Source organism: Cotesia glomerata, linkage group LG8 (assembly GCF_020080835.1).
Source record: "Cotesia glomerata isolate CgM1 linkage group LG8, MPM_Cglom_v2.3, whole genome shotgun sequence".
NCBI classification, from domain to species: Eukaryota; Metazoa; Arthropoda; class Insecta; order Hymenoptera; family Braconidae; genus Cotesia; species Cotesia glomerata.
In genome coordinates this window covers 16,524,091-16,544,745 of record NC_058165.1, presented here as the reverse complement: position 1 = coordinate 16,544,745, position 20,655 = coordinate 16,524,091, and the positions used below count along the sequence as shown (strand labels likewise).

The 20,655-nt window shown below is 28.7% G+C and overlaps 1 protein-coding gene across 4 annotated transcripts in view; it reads left to right on the top strand.

The window, feature by feature from the left end:
* LOC123270360 (calmodulin-binding transcription activator 2) overlaps nt 1-20,655 on the top strand; it is a 115,798-nt gene continuing 95,143 nt past the window's right edge. For 3 of the 4 annotated variants that reach the window (XM_044736367.1, XM_044736364.1, XM_044736366.1), the window contains exon 1: nt 1-154. The gene's annotated coding sequence lies outside the window, so the exon portion shown is untranslated. The remainder of the gene's footprint in view (nt 155-20,655) is intronic. The other variant, XM_044736365.1, reaches the window with a different exon arrangement.

Here is a 20,655-nt window from a genome sequence, read left to right as displayed (position 1 = left end):
ATTATTATTAATATTGATGTATATAATATTAATTATTAATGATCAGTCAACAAATAGAATTTTGATTGATGAAATTAAATTTAATGTCATAAGCGCCAGCTGATTTATTAAATAAATATTATTAAACAAACTGATGACAATGGGGAGCAAATTGGTGAGTTCATTCATTTATTTATTTTTATTATTGTGATTATAATAATTATTGTTATTATTTTTGGTATTACAATTGTGATTTAATTTTAGGAATTTATTATTTATTATTGAATAAATTTGCTTGAATTTTTTTGTTTATTTATTTTCGACAAATTTATTTATTATTTTTAATTAGGGGAAGTTGCGGTAAATTAGGCCAGAACTATAAATATATCACACGATAATATCAGTGTAAATTCCGGTAAAATATCGTGTGTGCTTTTATTGACAATTCGTGTCGGATTTATATTTATCACGAGACGTTGGAGATTTAGCAGGAGAAAGAGAGAAAGAAAAGAGAGAGAGGGTCTTGGTTACTGGTATTTTCATGGGTGTTACTATTTTTAGGTTGATAATATTTAATAAATAACTATCGATGGAATCATTTTGAAATATGTACCGCTGGTTTTTCTTCTTTTATTTCCTCGGTTTTATTGCGGTGAATTTTTATTTATTTTAACAGCTTTTATTAATTGCTATAAGGGTTTTTTGTTTTTTTTTGGCAAAAAAGTGAATTATGAACATATTTTTTTGGTGAAAAAGATTATATGTAATTGGTAATTTATTTTTTAATTTCATTATGATTTAGAGGTTTAATAGAATTATTGTAATCAATGGATTGATGCGATAATTAATTTATGGTAATTTGTTATACAAATTGATATTCAATTTATAATTACATTATTTCAATGATGGGTTCAGTTTGGAGTGAAAATTTTCAATATTTAGTTGATTAATTTTTTTGTTTATAATTTTTTTACATTAAAAATTTTTGGGAATTTTTTTGACAGGGAAAATAAAGGAATTTAGGGATTTAATTTTTTTTATTTTATTAAGAGTATATTAAAGATTATTACCCTAAATTTTTATTAAAAAATATTTAATTATTACAAAGTTATTAACAATCTCATAGAGTACTACACAGAAAGAAAAATTTCTTGGCTGGAGAACAAAATTCTTGGCTCAAGAAAATTTTCGGGTGCCTGAAGGAAGACCGAAGTTGTGTTGGCCGAAGTAAAAATTTTTCTTGAAATTCTATTATTGGTGGAAGTAATTTTTTCTTAATTCAAATTAGCATAAATACTTGATACAATAAATTTTTATATTTGATCAAGATTTTTAGATACTTTAAGGAAGCAGTGCCACTTACTTCAGCTGAGAAAAAAATTTTCTCACCTTGAGATTATTTTTCTCTTGAATATTTGATACCCATTTTATATTATTTTAGCGTGCAATTATTCATATTGGATGAAAAAAAATGATTCAATATTATTTGATCTTCCCATTTGACAAGTTAATCAATAAAAATATTAATGAAAATTTACTTCTATCTTGATATTTAATTTTTTGGAGCAAGAGAGAATTTTTCTCAAGACAAGAAAATTTACTTCTATCAAGAAATAAATTTTTTGGAGCAAGAGGCTGAATTTTCTCAAAACAAGATTTTCTTGACTTAAATAAATTTTCTTGGATCAAGATACGTATTACTTAAAGCAAGAGAATTAATTTTGTTAGAATAAGTAAAATTTCTTGTGTCAAAATAAATTTTTATTTTCGCTCAAGAAAATAATTAGGAAGAAAAATATTTTCTTGGCTCAAGTGAATCTTTTTTTCGGTGTAGAAAAAATTTCTTCCTCCATGGTCGCATCAATAACTCAAAAAAACGGATCATCTGAAAATAAAAATTGGCGACTGATTAAAAATTTTCTCATTATTTTTACTGTTTTTTTTTTTTTGTTTTAACCCGGCTAAAAAAATCTTTAAAATCACCTCTTTTTGACCGACACAGTGGTATTCCCTCTTAACTAATTAATTTAATTTTTTAATCATAAATTTTTAAAAATGTTAGAAATTGAATTAATTAATTTTTCATTGAAATTAAATTATTTATCAAAATTTTTACAAATAAATAAAATATTATTTTCAGTCTTTATTTCTAAAATGAAATTTATTTTTTTAGTAAAATAAAAAAACAGAATTTGAAATAAAAAATTAGAATTTCAAATGAAATAAAAGAGAAAAAAATATAAAGTATAAAAAACGAATATTTATCTCAAATATATTTGACTTAATAATTCAAAATAGTGCTATAAAAAATCAATAAAATCCCGGCGTTAAAAATGAATCACCAAAGAAGAGATCACTTTCAAAATAAACTGACATCTCACCACAAAAATCGATACTATTTATTACATATATCAATTACCCATTACACCAAAAATTATTCACATAAAAATACAACTGATCGATTAAAACCCTAGAGTAGTAAGAAAAACAGCATTTATTATTGAGCACGTTCTACATTTATAAACACAATACGTCACAAGCCGTAAGTAATTCTCATAACAGAAAATTTATTATTTACAACCAATTATTTTAGATTTTACAAAGGTACCTAAAAAAGATCAAATCAGATACACTGTTCTATTTTTCGCAAGATAAAAAATGTAAATAAAAATCCAACGGTCCAGTTTTCTACGGTCAATTTCAATCAAATTCGAGATTTATTCTCTTGCATAAATCTCGAATAATTAAATGTTTGAATAATTTATCTGTTGTCTTGCGAGCATAAATAAAAATAAATTAAGCATAAAATAAAATGGACATGATAAATCGTAGAGGAAAAAATAAGAAATAATAATAAGAGAAAGAAAATACAAAGTGTACGGAAGAAAATATTTTTTTGGCTCGAGTCACCGAGCAAAAAATATAGATAAAGAAATTCCAATGGATAGAAAAGATACTCTATCTAAGAATAATAATAATAATAAAAATAATAGTAATACATAGTTAAATAATAAAAAAATCTCGGTACGTATATGGATAAAATAAAAAGCAAAAAATTTAAATGTGAATAAAATAAAAATGTAAAACCTTGGCTGCCCGTTATCGTATACCACTTATCACAGTAGTCTAGAATATCTTGCTAATAGTTCTATAAAATTTAAAAAGAATCCATTTACCTATAAAATATATATATATGTAGATATATATGAGTGCTTTTATTTAATACAATTGTTTTATTTAAATGCTGTTATAATTTATTTTTATTGACCGGTTTAACAGACTAGAGATATACCGATCTTGAGAGTTACTTAATGCAATGTACTGACGTATTTTATATATATTTAATTTTAATTTAGGTTTATTTATATCTAATAGAGCTTTTATAGCGCGATAAATTCTGCATGAATAAATTTTTTTATCACGCTATTGTTTTATAGATGGATAGGTATTTTTTTATAATTATTATTATAATAAATTATAATAGATATATTTAATAACGTTGTTGTACAAGGTAATAGATTCTATAACTATAACGCTTTAACGCAAACCTACTCAATACGAATTAACTCCTCAAGCATCTTACGATACACACGTCTATTTAATTTAACGTGTACTTAGAAGCCTCTTACCAATAAATCCCGTACGCGAAGAAACCCTCTATCGCTGCAGATATAAATACATTTATATGCTTTTATACCGTTTTTTTATTTGCGCAACATAACAGCCCAATTTTTAATGGTAATTTGCCGAATTTACAGCGGGGTTATTGTTTCCTTTAATTGTCGTCTGATTTTTTTTTATTTGTATTTTGCTGGAGAGTTAAAATTTTGTTTTTAGAGCTTTTAATGGTTGTTTGTTTTGATTTTTGAACTGGAGATCGATAAGGCGACGGAAAATTAGTTTTGTGAGTTTTTATAGTCAAAATTTGATTTTAAGTTATTTTTAAATAGTTATACGAACTTAAAATTTAATTTTTTTAATTGAAATTTTCATCTAACAATCATTTTTTTTTGACGTGCCGTAATTTTGTTGAAAGTATATATTTTCATAGTTCCAACCATCAATTATTAAATAATATTTTATAATTGCCGAATTTTTTTAGATTTTTGGCATCAAAATTTAGATTTTTTTTAGTATTAAAATTCTGGCTAAATGATCAGAGGTACAGAAAAATTGATAGGGATTTTCTTTTGGATTGGAGATCAATAAGGTGATGGAAAATTAAAGTTTCGTTAGTATTTATAGTCAAAATCTAATTTTTTACTGAATTTTTGAGTTATCGCTAGTTCAAAATCGAAGTTTTTGAGGCTTCTAATGGTTAGTTTGCTTTGATAATTATACTGGAGGTCAATGAGGTATCAATCCGTTGATTTATAACAAATTTTAGTCATTATAGAAAAATTTATCGCTGAGTGATGGAGTTTTAAGTTTAAATCCTAGGATTTTGTTGATATTTTCACTAGAATTGAAATGGCTCAAAAAATGAGAGCTAGAGCAAAATTGATAAGGACCTTCTTTGTAGAAAATTGAATGCCCTTTAAAAATAGTTTCTTATCATTTTTTCATATCTAATATGTAGCTCAGAATTTGACTTTTAACTTATCTAAGTACGAAGTCTAATCAAATATACTGAAAATATAATTTCAAATTAGTGTTCTGGCTAAATGATAAAAGATAAGTGAAAATTAATGAGGATTTTTTTTGTAGAAAATTAAATTTTTTACAAAAAAGGTCTTTTATAATTTTTTCATATTTTTGATACATAGCCCAGAAATTTGAGTTAAAATTTTAAAAACACACGATTTAATCAAATTCTTTTAAAATCGAATTTTAAATTAAAAATTCTGGCTAAACAATAGAAGATAAGGGAAAATTGATAGAAACCTTTTTTGTAAACAGAAAGAAAAATTTCTTGGCTGGAGAACAAAATTCTTGGCTCAAGAAAATTTTCGGGTGCCTGAAGGAAGACCGAAGTTGTGTCGGCCGAAGTAAAAATTTTTCTTGAAATTCTATTATTGGTGGAAGTAATTTTTTCTTAATTCAAATTAGCATAAATACTTGATACAATAAATTTTTATATTTGATCAAGATTTTTAGATACTTTAGGGAAGCAGTGCCACCTACTTCAGCTGAGAAACAAATTTTCTCACCTTGAGATTATTTTTCTCTTGAATATTTGATACCCATTTTATATTATTTTAGCGTGCAATTATTCATATTGGATGAAAAAAAATGATTCAATATTATTTGATCTTCCCATTTGACAAGTTAATCAATAAAAATATTAATGAAAATTTACTTCTATCTTGATATTTAATTTTTTGGAGCAAGAGAGAATTTTTCTCAAAACAAGAAAATTTACTTCTATCAAGAAGTAAATTTTTTGGAGCAAGAGGCTGAATTTTCTCAAAACAAGAAGATTTTCTTGACTTAAATAAATTTTCTTGGATCACGATACGTATTTCTTAAAGCAAGAGAATTAATTTTGTTGGAATAAGTGAAATTTCTTGTGTCAAAAAAAAATGTTTATTTTCGCTCAAGAAAATAATTAAGAAGAAAAATATTTTCTTAATTAAAAATCATTTTTTCTTATTTCTAAAATTTACCCCAAAATTTCTAAAAATAGTTTTCTTTATTCCAAAATTCAATAATTAAAAATTTAAAATCAATTATAAAGCGTTAAAAAGTTTTTTTTTTTTTTATCAAAACAACAAACTCAAAGGACGAATGACGACAGAAAAAAGTAATTCTCGATATCAACATCCTCGGTATGTAGTATATAGTAACGTTTGTTTTTTAAGTCCGTTGTTTTTCCCGTTTTTGCTAGCATCCACAGAATAATATAGCCGGTGAATTGATCAAACAGTTGCAGATTTAGATGCGCCCTCGACGTGCGTCACGTATAGTCCGAGCGATAGGTACGCGAAGGTAAACTCGCGTATGAAAGGAAAAGAGAGCGCGAGTGAGGGAAATCGCGGCACCCCCTAGTCTGTGCACCGCCCAATGAGAGGGAGGAGGGCTTGTTTTTAAAAAATAAATAAAATAATATAAGCTTTGCATGGAAGAAATGCTACGCTCTACTCTGCAGAGAGTAACGGATCGAACGCGAACGCGTGCGTCGCCTTCATTTCTGTTCTCTATTCGCTTATGTTTTTCCATTCTTTCTCATCTCTTTTTATCTTCTCTGTACACGTGTCGCGGCAATAATAGCATACGTGCATTCAGATACGTTAAGGATACATGCTAGATACGTGCTTGTATTTTTAAATTATGCTTTTGTTATTGTTATTCTTTAGTTTTGGGTCTCTGATCATTTATCATTCCCTTGAGAAAAAATTATGAATTTAAACCGAAATTTTTCAATTTTAACTGTAATGTGATATTTTTAGAAAATTTTTATTAATTTACTCCACAATTCTAAGAAAAAATTTTCTTCTTACACGGAAAAAAGTAAACTGTAATAAATAATAGTCGATTTATGATAAGTAATGATCAACTGGAAAAAATTACAATTTCAAACAGTAAAATCTAGATTTTAACAATCACTTTATAATATTTATCATTTAAATGCGTCAATTTATTATTTACATGGAAGAAAATACTAATTCAAACAGTAACAATCGCTATGTGAAAGTCGAAAATGTTAAAGTATAATAATTAAGAATTTTGACTTTGAAATTTATCATTTCGTACCTAAAAAATGATTGCATGATATGTAAAAAATATAAATTAAAATTATAATTAACAAAAAAAAAAAACTGTCACTGCCCGCCACAGCAATAACTTTTAAAATAATCCATTAAAAAAGTTTAAATTAAAAATAATATCTCAATTAAAAAATTACAAGTCTAATTCATCTAGAAATTAATTTCTTTGATTTAAAAAATTTTTCTCCTGCACAAAAAAGACACATTGATTAACAGTCTTGATCTTATCGCGTCTCTAATTTACCAAAGTATACACAGTCACGAAATAACATAAAAATCTTCATTAATTCACCAGATTTTTTTTTACTAAACCCGTACCACGCTACTGTCTAATTCCCTTCAATAACTTTACTAAAATTCTCTTAGTTTTTTTATAATTAACAAATTAAAGTTAAAACTGGGCCATCTGCTCTGAGAGCCGCCATATTGCATCCTAATAGTCCAAAGTAGCGCTGAAGCGCGGGAAATTTGAATTTGAATTGGGCGCGAAATTTGAATTCAAATTTAATGATTTTATAGAGAAAAATAAATTGATATTAAAACGAGTTTATTAATTTGAAATGAAAGTAATTTCTTTGATGTAAACTCTTTCGGGAGTAACAAATCGGGTAATTGAGATAATTGACTTCATCGGCAGTCACCGGGGACGCAAAACAATTATTCGTATTTTTAAAATTAAATTCCCGTTATCCCTTTTTAGGTGCTGTGTAAATTACAATGTTTATAGGGAATAAAACGTAATAATAGTCAATTAGCGACACTCGAGTAAATATTTCTAACTCAATTGCGTAATTGAACTGTTAGTTAACGAATTAACTCCAATCTCCCGGCTCCAACTCCGAGTAGCTCTGACGTCATATGCATTAATATAATCCTCTGTTCGCATGCTGAGAGACTCTTTTTCATTATAATATATGTCGGTGTTTTTTTTTTTTTTTTTTTTTTTTTTTATTAAATATGCTTTTAAATCAACTGTTTTTACATTCATTCATTTTTTTTTTTTTTTTATTAATATAATATTTTATAACTTTATAGATGAAAAAAAATCAAAGAGCGTTCTACTCTGAAAGGTATTTAATTTAATTGAAATTAAATTTATAAATATATGATACGGTTTTATTTATGCGCTAAGTGATAATTGAGATAAATGGCAAAAGTGGGCCAAAATTTTTGTATATTATAATAATTATTATCATATTATATCAAACTACCTTGTTCCCAGTTAATTATAAGTTTAAATGTGCGTTTGTGCCCCAATTATTGACATAACCCACCCCAGATATTTGCTCTAATTATTGACATAACTCTGCCCCAATTATGTAGACCTCCAGAATGTTATGTGTGTGCTGGAAAATTTTTATCTTTTAATTATTTTAGATTTTTATTTTTTTGATAATAAAATAAAATTTATTTTTGAGTTATCGTTACTTTAAAATTGTTTTTTTTTTTTTTTAAGCTTATAATGGATAATTTGCTTTAAAAATCATACTAGAGGTCAGTGTGATATCAATTCGTTAATACACTGATAAAAAAAATTACTTAATTCAAGAATAGTATATTACACACCTAGGGAAGTAAAGTAAGAAATGTCTCAGATTACATGTAATTGTCGGCCGAGGCGAAGCCGACGTTGACAAACATGTGATCTGAGGCTTTCTTATTTACTTCCCGTGGAGTGTATACTATTTTTTTGCTCGACGAAGGCAGGAAGCGGCACTTTCGTTTAGCGCAGCGGGCCGAAAGTTGACGCTTCCTGCCCGTTGAGCAAAAAAAACTTTTTCTTCAAAATATCATTCTTGTTTTAAGTAATTCAATTTTCTTAACTTAAGAAATTGATTCTCGAATCAAGAAACTTGGTTGTTTTTAAATAAGATATATACAACTTTGTCCAATAATTTCTTTCTTTGGGATTAAGATAGACGGTAACATTGGTTCAAGATATTACCGACTTGTTCCAAGTATGGCGCGACTCTTGAATTAAGATATTATTTTACTTGTTTTAAGCATATAAATTTTTGTATTTTTGATATTCTCTGTATAAATAAATATTTTTCGGCATATAGAGAAATACAAATTTTTTTACTTCCAAGTTTTTTTCTGATGTAAACTTATAACATTATAAATAAAAAAATTTGTTTTTGAATCAACAATCAATAATTCTTGAAATGAAATAAAATTATTCTTTATTCTTTATTGAAGAGAATCGTTTTTGAATAAAGAATTCACTTGTATCGATCGAAGATAATATAGTCTTGAACCAAGAAAAAAATGTTATCGATTAGAGTGATTAGATCTCTCACTCCAAGAATCAAGACAAGAATTTCTTGAAATAAGATAACTAGTTCTCTTCAAAATAATTTTCTTGGAGCAAGAATATTTTTCTTGAATAAAGATATTTTTTTTATCAGTGCACAAAATTGGAATTACGTTTAAAATGTGAGAGCTAGGGCAAAATTGATAGGATTATTTTGTGTATACACAATCTATATTCTCTCTATTCTATAGAAAATTGAATTTCTCATAAAACAAGGTCTTATATTTTTTTCGTATCTTTGATATTTAACCATAAATTAAAAAAAAAAAAAAACACTGAGATTTGTTAAAAGAGAAATTGAAATTTTCAATTTTTATCGATTAAAATTAAAATTACCTTCAAAATATGAAAACTGATCTAATTTTTTTCATAAAATTTAATTCAATAATCCAAAAATATTTAAAACACATCTAAAGTTTATAAGATTATTCATAAGCGATAAATTTCTGGGATATTGTCGATGTTGGTTATGGCGGAAAAGTTTGTCGCTCGGATGAAAAGTTTTCAGGTTATTGAAACATGTAAAGTTTGGTTGATTCGAGGTCATTGGCAAACAAATCGCCGGTGTGTGATTGATCTTTTAAGTACGCCCCGGTAATTAGATTAATCAGGAGGGTTTTATGTTCCTGACATTATCCTTTTTCGCATCAGAGATTAAAGCTTTAGACGCTGCCAAGTTATGTCGCGATTCGATAACAATAACTTTCCGTGAGTTAATAAATTCTCTCGCGTTCTTTAATAAATTCTTGAACTATGAAAATTTATCAATTGAAATTTCAAGGTTTATGTTGATTTTAAGTTATTTTTAAAGAGTTATACGCACTTAGAGTTGAAAAAAAATTTTTTTTTTTTTAATTAAAATTTTCATCCAACAATCATTTTTTTTAACAAGCCGTAATTTTGTTGAAAACATATATTTTCATAGTTCCAACCATCAATCATTAGATAATATTATATATTTGCTGAATTTTTTTAAATTTTTTGTATCAAAATTTAGATTTTTTTTTAGTATAAAAATTCTGGCTAAATGCCCGAGTCGAAATTTAGAGCCCATTTAAAACCTTCTAAAGTCGGAGCTATTTCGGACTTAGGGGCTCAAACTAGAGCCTGTTTCCATGTTTAAGTAGGTCCGGTTTTGGTCCCACAAGCGCTACAAATTTCCGTTTTCGGCGTTTTTGAAACCAAAGTGCTTCGATTGACACTTAGAAAAAGTAAATATTCACTTATTCCAGTGAATTTTCACTAATTCATGTTTAGAAAGTATAATTATTCCGAATTTTCAGTATTTAGCTCAAAATTTTAGGTTTTGATGTTCTCATATTACTCATATTGATTTTTTTCCAAAAACGTAATACTTTAGATTCGATAATTAAACCATTTAAGTGCATAACCTCTCAATTCCCCAATTTTCCTTCAAACAATAAAGGCCGACTAAACAAGGCTCATATTTGAAATATGAATCATGAGTATCGTCCATCCACCCCATGATAAAGTTTGAACTTGGTCCAAAGTTTAAATAAGCCCTAGGGTTAGATCGGTGCGTTAAAACCCTTTCCAGTTGGAGTGTATTCTCCAGAATAACATGCTACTATACACTCTGTACTACGTTTAAATCCAGTTTGACGTGGAGGCAAACGCCCGATCGACGGAAACACAGTACGTGGAAAATACCGAAGACAATGTCACCCGGGCAAACTAGTTACCACAAGCTCAGTAGCTTGACGAGTGCTTTTCCAAAATGCATACCCTCCAGCCCGAATTCAGTTTATGTTCCACCCTCTGTCTCTATATCCCTGACGTTAAGCGTCACGGCAAACTGGGTCATAGTTTAACTCCAAAGGTAGAAGGTAGTCTGTCAAAGAGAGACGGAAAGAGACGGATAAAGATGTCTGGGTCTATCTGGTGAAGAGAGAAAGATTGATGTCGAAGCTTTGAATCGCATTCAAGTTGAGTATGAGAGAAGCCAAATAGTCAAATGCTCTGACTCTGGTTCTCGTTCTCGTTCTGGTTCTGGTTTTCTCCTAGTGCTAACCCATTCACTATTCCAGACCTGCGATAGAATTTCAACAGGATAACCGGCTTTTCACTTTAACCGCTTTATGTGTATACACTTGTGTATGTGTGCTTTGGATACATAGACTCTTGTTTGAGCATCATTTTACACATTTCACATGGAAATTTATATGTGCATCGTTTTCAAAGGGTAAATATTTATCATCTGTATTTTGGATTAATTTTATTGGAATTATTCCCTGGCTTTGCTTTACTTTCATTATCAACCTCTATTATTCTATTGTGAATTATTTGCTTGATTTTTACGGACGGTGTCTAATTGATTTGTGGGAAGTGAGCTGGTGATTTGTAGAATAAGCTTTTGGATATTTTGGGGTGATCGAAAGTAGTTTGATGGATGGTTAGGTGCTTGAAAATTATTAATTTTAATTAAAATAATGTTTTTACATGATCAAAAACCTGAAAAATTTCGAAATTCAATATTGTGGGTTATGTTTTGAGATTCCGCGACATTTCAGCTCCCGACAAAATATCCCCGACAATATCTTCTTCAGACTAAATATCTCTTCACAAAATAACCCTTTTCTGCGTGATTCTTATGAATAATTATTTTTGACTATATTAGCTACTACGAATATTATTTCATTATTTATTTTAGCATGATTTTATGTGTTTATCTAAAAATACGCCAAAACATATGCTTGTTGCCGTGTTGTGCCTTTTTTTTACGGATTTTGTCTGCGGTGGGTATTTTAAATAGTATTATGATGATCATAAGCCTATCACTTAATATCTTTTGTATTCTTTTTTATACTGGAGAATATTTTGTCAGGATATTATGTCGAGTGATATTTTGTCCTTGGGATATTTTGTCCTTTGAATATTTTGTTGGAGGATGTTTTGTCGGCGATATTTTGGGGGGCTGAAAACGCGCAGTACCAAGTTTTGAAGATATGAAAAAATTGTAAGAGACCTTTTTTGAAGGAAATGTTATTTTCTACAACAAAGAACCTTATCAATTTTTCCATATTCTTATTATTTATCTCGAATTTTAATTTCAACTTTGATTTCAATGGTGTTTAATTAGACCACGTGTTTAGAGAAGTTTAGAGTTTAAATGCCTAGGAACCAAAGTCTGCAAATACTCTACATAATTTATAATCAAACTGATATGTACAAAACATTATGGCTCTAATTTATCAGCGTTTTATATTTTTGTATTTTCTAATTTTTCATTATCAAATCACTATTTATGTTACTATTTATAAGTCACAATCCATTTTACTGATATTACTGATAATGACTATGTTTTATGGTTTTACATGTACTTAAATCATCTACTGTCATACTTTTGCCATTTGGCTTTTTGCCTTGGCATTTAATTATGAATAAATAAATAAATAAATAAATAAATTAATAAATAATAAATTCTGGGTTGGATATTAAAAATTCGAAAGAATAATGAGACTTTTTTTATAGAAAATTTTATTTTCTACAAAAAAAGTCCTCTATCTCTTATCATTTAGCCAGAATTTCAATTGGAATATTGATTTACGGAATATTTAATTAGACCACGGACTTGAATGAGTTTAAAGTCAAAATTTAGGTTAAATATTGAAGATAGGAAATGATCATAAGAAATATTTTCGTTGGAAATGTAATTCTTCATCCGAAAGATTCTGATGAAATTTTTTGTATCTTCTACCCTTCAGCCGGAATATTAAGTTGAACTAAACATTTAATAAAAGTATTATTGTATAAAAAAATGATTTTAAAATTTGATTTTCTTGAAAATTACAAAAATACTTTACCTAGAAACATAATTTTTATTAGTCCGTTCGTGAGTTATGATTATGTTATTTGAGAAAAGTCCATAAATTTTTTATAATACAAGGCTTTACTTTATAAAGTGGGAACTGATATAAATTTTTAACGGGAGACAATAAAATACCGAGGAGAGTACAACTATTTTATGACTGACAGTTGAAATACAATTTGTTGTTTGAAAGTAAACAATGTGTTGGGTCTTATATTTTTATTAACCCCTGTTAGTTTTGTCCGGCTCTTTTATTTATATTTATATTTACCCGTTAAATCTAAAAAAACAATGTTCGCTCATGATTTATTATTCAGCAAATAAGTTCCCCAGTTAATTTACCGTAATTTGATAAACTGATTTTAATTGCTCTGGTTTATTCTCCCGTTAAACGTCATTTAATATATTTTAAAATAAGTCGAGTAATATAATTAACAGAGAATTCAATTAACAACGCGCTTGTGTTCATAATAATATTTAATTTCTATCCTATGCGCAACAGAAATCCATTAACCCTTAAAATAGATAAATTTATTACCGACACTATGTACCGATAAATTTTTATCCTTCCAAAAGCCAAATGGTATATAGCACAGTTAGCAGTTAAAATTTTGTGCGGTAATCAAAATAATGACGAAAGATAAAATGCGTCAATTGATCTCGGAATCTTCATTTATATTTATTGGCTATCTTGACAGGATTTATTCTCAAGGGAAATGGCAAACGTTTCCTCTCTCATTTCCTCTTTTTTTAACATCCGAGCTTTTTTTTTTCTTTTTATATACTTTTTTTGTTTCTTTCTCAACTCTCGTCTTCAGTTTCTTATTTCCTCTACCGGGACCCAAGAGTTACTCGTTAAGCCGTTAAAAATTTAAGTGTAGTCGTAGGATTTTACTTTAGAATTCTGATTTACTGAATTCTGATCCATCATTTGTTTTAGAACTTGGCTCAGCTGACTTTATTTATCGACTGAGGGTAAATAACTATCTTATCGACTGTCTGTAATTATCGGTGGGAGGTAAAGTAAAGTTTTTTGAGCCAATTATGTGAAAATTAAAGCAAATTGTGTTTTAGAACACACTTTCTGCTCGTTGTCTCAACCTTACTCCTACCCGAAAACCCAGTCACTAAGTTAGATAGTTAAATAGTCAATTTTTTATTAGTTTTCTTGACAAAAACATCTCTAATAAGAGATTTAGCTTTGTCACAAAAATATTTTTGAAAAATAAGGTATACTAGCAATCTCCAATCTTTATGAGACTGACGAGAATTACGAATTGAGAATAAAAAAAACTTTAGGTTAGTGTTTTTACAATATTTTTTATGACAATATATAGTTTAGATACTTTTTAAATAAATTTTGAAAATACTATTGCTATCACAGGATCAATTATTTAAGGACAAATGTCACGGAATAAACTTAAAGAACCAACAAACTATTAATAACTCCTCTAAAAAAGTTGAACTAAAAAATTGACTAATCAAAGATTGTATAAAGTCGTTAAAAGGCACAAATTCACTTCAAGGACTTTCTGATGGTACCGATTTAAACTATAATAACTTCGGTTTAAATAAAAATATTCCCATTATAAATCTGAGTTTATTCTTTTAATTATTTAGATGATAAATTTAGTATCGCCGAAAAAAATATAAACCCGTGAAATGAAATAAATTAAGGATTAACTTTCTGATTGCACCAAATTAAACTGTAGCCCGTTATGAAATTGAATTGTATGCCCGTTATAAAATTAGGCTTATCCTCGAAATTATGTAGATTAATATTTGACACATATAACGACATCGACATGTAAAAATCAAATTAAATAAATAAACGAAATTTATCTAGCTTGAAATCAAAATCTGTTTATAACAACTCTGAAAAGTTGTCGTAATAAATAAACTATCTTAGAAATGCGTATGAAACCTTCAAGAATATGTAGGACAGGAAATATTTGAATTTTGACCAAGTAATTATTAAATAAAAAATCATGAAGCTTGGCAGGAGTATGTAAAGGATAGTCCTTCGTCGATTGATTCTTTTTTTTTTTTAATTTAATCATTGAAAAAAAAAATAATAAAGTGATAAATGAATAGGTAGTGTTCGCGCGTAAAACTGCCTTATTTCAAGACCCATCACATATTCAAGTAAATAAACTTTACTATAAAGAAATTACTAATAAACGTACAACCAATATAATCTTTGAGTTTGATTTGATTTTTGGTTATTCTTTATTTCAGTTTAGATTACTTATGAGATAGAATTATTATAATGCAGCTAGGTTAGGATAGAAAACTAATTATCCATAAAAAATTTTATTTACTATATTTTTATGTAGGCAAGAGAGTGCTAAAAATAAATTATCTAGTTTAATTTTTTTAAGCATTGTATAGAGTATTTTCAGTTAGTTTGATAACCTCATTCAGTGCTTCTCACATGAGGTTCAAATAAACAAATCGATATAGGGGAGGGGGGGGGGGCAAAATGGGGTAGGAGTGGCAAAATGGGGTACCCCCAAAATTTCGTAAGAAAATTTTTTTTTCCAAAAAGATCTTTCAGCTTCCTAAAATATATTTTAACGCCATTTCCTACAATTTAAAAGAAAAAAAAATTTTTTTTTTCTAACTTTTCTTACAGTAATTTTTATCGTCATTGTGCATCGTAATAAATTTTTTTTCACATCTACGATTACTTTTTCTAAATTTTTAAGTTCTCGCTTTACAAATGAATGATTAAAAAAAAAAAAAAATCAGGGAGTCATTGGTTCCATGCCAGTTTTCGAAAATCAAGTTCTAATCTGATCTTCACATTTTTAAGGTCCTAGGAACTAGTTCTTAATATTCCTACGAGGATATCTGTCGGCGTGTGTGTATGTGAATGTAAACCTCTAATGTGTCGAAGAAAAATCTTACACAGAAAGAAAAATTTCTTGACTGGAGAACAAAATTCTTGGCTCAAGAAAATTTTCAAGTGCCTGAAGGAAGATTGAAGTTGTGTTGCCCAAAATAAAAATTTTTCTTGAAATTATATTCTTGGTGGAAGTAATTTTTCCTTAATTCAAATTATCATAAATACTTCATGCAATAAATTTTTACATTTGATCAAAATTTTTAGATACTTTAGGGAAGCAGTGCCACCTACTTCAGCTGAGAAAAAAATTTTCTCACCTTGAGAAAATTTTTCTCTTGAATATTTGATACCCATTTTATATTATTTTAGCGTGCAATTATACATATTGAATGAAAAAAAATGATTCAACATTACTTGATCTTCCCATTTGATATGTTAATCAATAAAAATATTAATGAAAATTTACTTCTATCTTTATATTTAATTTTTTGGAGCAAGAGAGAATTTTTCTCAAAACAAGAAAATTTTCTTGACAAATAAATTTTCTTGGATCAAGATACATACATTTCTTAAAACAAGAGAGTTAAGGGGGTATTCTGGTCTAGAAGCCTAAATTTTAGGCATTTTTCAAACTAACATAAAAAAAAAATTAAGAACATTTTTACCATCGGTTTTTTTATATGATGTTTATTAACGTTTCAAGAATATAAAAAAATTGAAAAAAAAATGATAAATTGGACAAATTACAGGTCGGTGAAGTGGGGCTACAAAAAAAACGGTGCACCCTGGTTGACATGATTCCAGCCCTTGTAGTGATCTGAAACAAAAAAATTTGAAAAATTCTCAATCTGTAAAGATGTCGCTATCGCGTTGACCTTAGTCAAGAAAAAAAAAAAAAAATTCACAAAATGGCGTCGACATGAAATATCAATTTTTTTTTTACCCCCTTTTTTTGACCTTTTCGAATTTTTTAAAAATACTCCAAATTGAAATTTTTCAAAATCCAAAGCAGACGCGATAGAGAGATATATAAAGAAGATTCCCACTAAATTTCAAAAGAATCGGTCGGGTAGAACTTGAGATATCATGTCAACCACTTCAAAAAAAGTAGTTTTGAGAAAAACGCGTTTAAAGTTTGAGAAACAATTATAGTAGAATAACTCGTATAATAACATTCAATACTCACTTTGGATTAATCGGCGATTCCAGATCCATACATTGGGCCTTCCTCAACTTCATATTCGATGTTTTGTGAAGTTCTTTCAGCTAATCGAGCTGTTCTGCCTTCTTTGGAAGCAGCAGTAGCTCGTAGCTCAGAGCGCTCATAGCAAATGAATGAGCTTCAGTACCAACGGTGATGCCCATAAGTTCCATCATTTTTAAGATGGGTAAATAACCTTCATTAAAAATGGCAACAGCTAAATAATTCGCAATTTGAATTGTTTGAGATCCAGCGTGAATATGCTTGGGAGCAAAAGTCCATATTAATGAATTGAGCGATTCATTGTTATTTTGAGTTTCAGATCCCAAACATCGATGTAGTAAATCGTCAGACGATAAACTGGTATAAATGGGCTCAATTACTTTCAGTACTTTTTCATCCAGGGGGGGATGTTCGTGGACAAACTCTTCAAGAGTATTCTCAGTTGAGGCTTGTTGCCATTTACACCGGCTTAGATGCTGCGTCACAAAATCGACTGTATCTTCGAAAATAATTCGAATTTTGAAAAATCCATTTAAGGACATATTTTTAAGGGTCTAAACTTTGAAAATATGCAAAAAAAAAAATCGATTTTTTCAAATTTCTAGACCAGAATACCCCCTTAATTTTGTTGGAATAAGTGAAATTTCTTGTGTCAAAAAGAAAATTTTTTTTCGCTCAAGGAAATAATTAGGAAGAAAAATATTTTCTTGGCTCAAGTGAACCTTTTTTTCTGTGTAAACTAACCATTCTAAAAGAATGTCTTTTTCAAATAACTTCGAAATTTACTCTCGGATAATTTTTGATGTCATTATTTAACTATCAATGCTCAGAAAACTGTGTCAGAGGCCGTCAATTTCTTCAAAATCATTTGGTGGGCTTGTGAGATATTTAATTTAGAAAGTAAGATCTTCAGGCCTACAAGATCATTCAACTTGAAAAAATTTTCCTGAATCCCTAAACCAAGAAAGAGAGTGCAAAAAAATTACGAATGTTTTTTTTTCGTGCTATTGCTTGGAATTGCGTGAGAACTATGTCTAAAAAATTTTTCACCGGGAGATCCAAAAATTAGAATCTTCTCAAGGGAACTCTTTTTTTTTATCTTGATATTATTTTTACTCAAGCGAAATCCGTCAAAAATTACGACAAAATTAAAAAATTTTTTTTGCTACCTCAATTTTTGTTAGGAGTATATTGCGTCAACTATAACAATGTTTCTTTTTTGGGTGATTTGTTCATCTCTCTAGGTTCTTTCGTAGACTTATCGATAAGAAAATGTTATTTTTTTAACATTTTATTTTCGGATAATAAAATTTTTTTTTCATTTTTTCAGAGGGTACCCCATTTTGCCCGCAAAAAAAAAAATTTTTTTCTACGGCAACTTGAAATTTGATTATTTTCCTTCAATTACGACTGAATGCGAGAAAAATCAGCATATTTAAGTCCTTAAAATCATAACGGTTTCTTAAGTACCCCATTTTGCCCCCCCCCTCCCCTATTTAATTGGCATTTGTTGTCACTGGTCCAGACTGAATTATCGACATCAGACTGTACTATATGTCCTTAAAAGGCAAATTCAGGTCGACCTTTTCAATTATGCTTAATTTAAGGGGTTAGGTGGGTTTCAGAGGTTCAAAAAAAGGGTATTTTTACTATTTTTTTTTTTAGTATATATATAATCATATTTTTTATTTAAACAATTCAGCATATTAAAGATACGTATTTAAACAATATTTTGTGAAATTTTTATTTAAAAATTCCGAAAACTCACCCGCTGGTACCTCATCTCCCTTGACGTCTCAAAAAAAAGTGCTCTTACCGTGGACAGCATAACTCATTATTGGTTCATCTAATCATCTCATTATTAGTTCATCTAAAATCAAGGAACCAAACATATTTCGTTAGTATATGGATAAGTCTCGTTATTGGACAAAGGATTTTTTTTTTATTACAACTAATTTTTTCAAGCAAATGCACGGCGAAAATTTGACCAAAGAATATGTTTTTTTGTTCAAAGTCTGTCAAAAATTCAAATTAAAATTTTTTTTTTCTCCGTCCAATAACGAGATTTATCCATGTACTAACGAAATATGTTTGGTATATTTTTCGGAGAAAAATTTTTCTTACTCTTTTCATTATAGAGATTAGATTTCTGCGCTCGTGTTTTAGAACACACTGTCTGCTCGTTGCCTCAACCTCTTTAGAGTCTAAAATTTGATCCCAAAATATTTTTTTCCATTATTTTGCATATTTTAACAAGATTTATGCTTATTTTCTGATAAAAAATTTATTAAGTAGTTTTTTTCAGTTAGATATTTAAAAGAAACTTTTCAGTTATTAGTTCAGCTATAGAATTGATAAAGTTGTTAAATATTAAAAAATCGGGAAATTTCCTTGCGGAGTATGACCCAGATTTTACTTTTGTAATTGAGTATTTTAGTTTATTCGTTGTTAATTACTTAAAAATTAATAGAAACAATTATTGTTATTAGTGCGGCGATTATTATTTAATTATTGTATTTATTTAGCTAATAATTTTATGTTATTGTTACCGAAGGTATGATTAAATTAAGAAAATAAGCGTGTGAGAAATTATTACGAAGCCGAGCGAATTAATTGTAAAAGAAATTAAAAGACTGGGAAAATTATTCTAAGTTCCGAACAAGATTTAGTATGGGAAAAGTGATGAATGGATACAAAATGAAAGAAATGACGATTATTATTTTGTAAGAAATAAATTAGGTAAGCGAAAATTTTATAAGTCCCGAAGACAATTTAGTATGGAAAAATCAACGAATGGATATATAATGAAGGAAATTGCGATTAAAATAATAAAGAATTGTGAATTTGACGAAACGAATGGATAGAGAATGAAGAAAATTGCGATTAAAATAATAAAGACTTGAGTTTCGAAAATAAAAACTTAGAATTTGGCGAGACGAATGGATGGAAAATGAAGGAAATTACGATTAAAATAATAAATAATTATTTTTGAATGCTAGTACGAGAACACCGGATAGGTGTCTAAAACGACTCTTCCTTTTCGTTACAAGAGAGTTAGGCAAAAAATGATAAACGCCAAAATTTGGCTCGATAAAGCAAGCAGTTCTTTCTCGGGAGAATTACTCGGGCGAATACTCTTCACCAAGTAATTCCAGAGGATGATACTCTACCTGGAGTCTGACCAAGGCTCAGGTAAGTATCATGAACCGACCGGATGAAAGTTCTTCTCCCGTGCCGAAGCCTTCAGCTGAGGTACGGTAGGTGATCATAAGCCGTGTAGGTGGGGGCGAAGAGGACACTCTCCATTCGCTCTCGGGGTAGAGGTTTAGGCCCAGGGGTGACGGCTAGTCTCCTGGGGAAGCAGGGGAATCAGCTTTGAAGTTTAGTTCGCGATTTTGACGCTCACGGTGAGTGAGAGTATGTGTGAGAAGAGTGTTCTAACATATTGTTTATATTGTTTAATTTGTTTATATTGTTTATATCGTTTATTAACATGATCAGGCCAATAAAGAGGTTTTTCTTTTTTTCTTTGATTGATTTAAAATGAAGTGTTTTGTTTATTATTTTGTTATCGATAATGTAATCCCCGTTTATGACCCTGGACTCCGGCGAGCAAATTTCGAGCCGGGGACAATTAAATAAATTATTTTATTTTTATAATTTTTTGGAAAACGTGGACGTTACAGATGGCGCTCGAACAGGGACAGGATTAATTTTTGGTAACGGGCCACGTAGTGTAGTTAAAGATGACTTATCGTAAATTCATATTATTGT